The sequence below is a fragment of the Teleopsis dalmanni genome, chromosome 2, assembly GCF_002237135.1.
Source record: "Teleopsis dalmanni isolate 2A chromosome 2, ASM223713v2, whole genome shotgun sequence".
Lineage (NCBI taxonomy): Eukaryota > Metazoa > Arthropoda > Insecta > Diptera > Diopsidae > Teleopsis > Teleopsis dalmanni.
Window position 1 is genome coordinate 24258865 of NC_051847.1, and position 4168 is coordinate 24263032.

The window sequence follows — 4168 nt, forward strand, 5'->3', positions numbered from 1 at the left end:
AAAAATAAAAATACAATTAATTAATTCAATTATTCTATAGCTGATTTATGATTTCGTTCTAATATAACAGCAAGTGAATTTGTGAATAAATTAATGAATTTGTTAATTCACAGCAAATTAACACAACTCCAGAAAAATGTGCGAACTTAAAAGTCAAGTTCGACTTTGGGTCAGTTGGTTAAGGAGCGCTGACTCTGTGCTTCAAATTTGGCAGGGCACGAGTTCGTTTGCTGGTACTTGCAGTTTCAAAAAAAAATTATTTACGAGTAATTAAGTACAAGAATTATTTCTAAGACCACTGGTGATGGGTATTTGACAAGACTCGAAATAGCTGTGATGGTCAGCCAAAAATTTAATTTAATTAAAATAATATAAAATGTGACTTTTGTTGTTGTAGTTCGTAGTTTGTAGCACTACTGTTCGAAATTTTATTAAGAAATCACTTTAAAGAAGAAACTGCAGCTTGTCAATAAAATTTTAACTTTAATTAATTAATAAAATTGAAATTTTGAATTTTTTTCTAAAATTTGCCCTCTTAACAATTATCCTATACCATAGATTGCAAACGGATGAAATAAATTATAGAAAAATACGATTCATGCTATTATTTAAACATTCTTAACTTCCGGTACCAAATACTTAGTTTGACATTGATAGAAAATTTCAACAAGGTAGGAAGAAATTAAGGATATGAAAAATACGAAGGAAGTACGAGTAATGCCATAGATAAGCGAACTACAAAATAGAAGGAATAATTGACGCAATATAAGTTTTCTTATTTTATTACTTGCAGTTACTTCATTATGTAGTAAATCCATGCGCGGGTAAATTTATTCCAGAATTAATAAGAGAAATGCGAAATATTGTCCCCAAACAATATTTTCACAATTGGTCAATTAATTGCGATAGATTTCTACAAATCTAATTGGTCTACTGTTGAGGTACCCATTTCCTTTGTTATTGATAACACAATAAATGATTGTAAACTAAAGTAAATTATGTTGAGGTCCTCTGGATTTACGTTCACCATTGCAATCGTTAGCTCATTAAAAAGAAAATCTAATATGTTTTATAGCACATTATTTTATTTATATTTATTTTCGTTTAATTAAAGTATTTGCATCTTTTCTCGGTCAATTTGAAAAAATACTTAAAGAGCCGCACCCCTGGTGATATTCCTTGACTAATTGATTTTCAAACCTAATAAATAATGTTCACTTATCTATACGAGTACCCGTACGAATGGGATAGGACATTCGAAAATGTCCACAGCAAGGACAATATTGTATAAAAATTATTTTTGTGGTCAGTATTTTGAATCAAAAATATTAAATTTATTAGAATATGTGAACATTCTGATTGAAAATTAATAGACAGCGTGACTTCTTAAATTTTAGTGCTTGACTCGAGAATGGCAATAATTGTAATTACTATGTGTATATATTACTATCGATTTGAATAGCAAAATATCCTATTTATGCATTAACTATATAAATTTTCTAAATTTTCTAATTAAGATTTCAGTTTTAAAGCTGTTTTAACTGCATTTTTTTAAACACGTTCAAAGCCCATAGTATATATAATATTATTTTTGTATGAAATAAAGCTAAATATTAACATTTAAAAATAATTAAATATATAATATAGTAAAACTAATTTCAAGTGAACCTTAAAACAGAGTCATCGATCTGACATGAAGTAATTAACGTATTTACGGGTGTTGATAGCTAGGATAGCTCATGGTTTTCCAGAAGTGTTACAAGAACATTTTTCTTTGCAACCCTGAATCGTCTAGTAGTATAAATTGAAAGACTTGTACCTTGATTTAGTTTATAACATTTTATTCTGTACATATTTACAGTTGAAAAAGCAGTTTACTAATACTGTATACTTATCAAAAAGAAATTTAATTACAAAGAAATTAAATTATGTTCTCCTGAAATGAGAAGAAAAACAACATCACCGATTTGGTCACGTTGGTATACTGAGGAACTAATCAATGCTTCTGATTAGGCCACATTGGTATACTAAGGAACTAATCAACGATACCGATTAGGCCACGTTGGTATACTAAAGAAATTAGATCAATAAACCTTGCTGAACTGTGTCTTCTGTGGGAGGGAGGTCATGGAGCCGGGTGAGGTACCTACGGGCGAGTGTCAAGAGGTACTCGTGATCTTGGCATTGTCATAAAGTGTTGAGATGGAGAAGTGCTTGCCATTAGTTTGCGCTTATAGTTGGTGCAATCACGAAGAAGTCTCCGCTCAAACAAGCTGATTTTTTCGTTTGAGCGCAAGTGATGGCTGATCAAATAGAGAAAGCGTAGGTGAGGAGAGGACGAATAAGCTGCTTATAGTAGAGCAGCAGTTAAGCTGGTTATGTCTTCGAAGTGCAGTTTTGAGTTGAGTGTGCCTGAACCGGGTGTTACGGATGGCATAGTCAGCATATGGTATAAAGTTATGTTGATATGAGAGGACAAGACCAGTGATCTCCTTCCTACAATTTTCGTTTTCATTTTCACTCTACACATTGGAGATCGCAGAAGCAAATATATACGTTCATAGATGTTTTCGATAAAAATAAAATTACCTTAAATTAAGTTTTATTAATTTATCAATTTAAATTCATATATTTGGTACATATACCATAAAACTAAAATAATGTAGTTTTACCAGTACACCAAAAGAAAATTTGCGTAATTGTAGTAGATTAAAAACATGTTGCGGGCCACATGTGGCCCTTGGACCGTGCTTTTGACAGCCCTGCTCTAGACTATGATCGAGGTACTCTCTTTAAATGTTCTTTCGACGTTTAATCATGTTAAGAAGTGGAATGTTTCGGTTACGTATTACATGTCCAAAACCTGTAACTTTTATTCCTTTTATTTATTTATAAATAAAAGTTATTTATTTAACTTTTATTTATTTTTGTTAATAATTTTGTATGTTTTCTTAGTGTCCTGAGAACTTCATCATTGGAAATTTAGCCTTGATATCTAAAAACTTCTTGTATATTAAAACAATTTAGAATATAATTCTGTTGATCTAAATCGATTTTACCAATAATTTTTTTAACTTTTTGAAATTACATAATAAACTCAATTTTTTTTTCTAAAACTGAAAAATTTTTACAGAATTTTATACTATAAAAGGTATTACATAAAACTAACTATTAAATCCTTGATTTCAGATGGAGTAACAATTAAAATTTTCTAAATATGTACATATGATCTATGTAAACTGCAGTAGCTGTTTTTAATTAAATATTTTAACGTATTTTCACTTTCTTAAGTTATCTCACAATTTCATAATATGTCTAATTGCATTGAGAAAAAGATTTTATCTTCAGGCAAAACACAGTTTAAAAGAACCTTAATAGTTTCTACTGAGGCGGTGTAAGTAATCGTCGTACATAATTTTTAAGATATAAAACGGAGAGAAAAAAAACAAGAAAAATACGTTACTTTAACTTTTCTACTTGAAGCTAAAATGCTGCGGGCAATTATATCGTTAAATTAAACACTTGCAAGTGCATAGGCCTTCATCGCCTGTACTCGTAAGGAAAGACATTCTCTCCAGTACATTCAGAGTTTCTAGTCAGTGCACATCGTGTGAATAAATAAATGACTGGGCGCATTTCCATCGACTGCTCTTATATCACTTTACTTACTTTAAATTGAAGCTCATAACTAAGAATGATGACATTTTTTCATAACATGGCAAATTTTGATTTCCTTTGGAAGCATTTATGTGAAGGAAACTGTCACAGGTGACTGCTCAACTTAGGAACGGCAACAAGTTTTATTATAGATTTTTATAATAGGGGTAGGAACTAGTATATCTCCTAAGCGCTGCGGGTGATTAAATACGATAATATATTTAAAACTGTTTCTAATAAAAGCGATATTATGTGAACATTTTTATGTTTAAAATATTGTCTGTAATTAATTTTATTTATTATAATGCGTGTTGATATAGCCTTAAATGAAATAATGAGTTATGAAGTGGATTGAAATAATAAATATTGTTTTTAATATATGAATCGATTTAGATTTTCTAATAATACAATTTTCGTATTACATATTTAAAACAAGATTAAGTTATTTGTTTATAATATTATATAATAATAAAATATATAATATATAATAACACGGTGAAATAATATAATA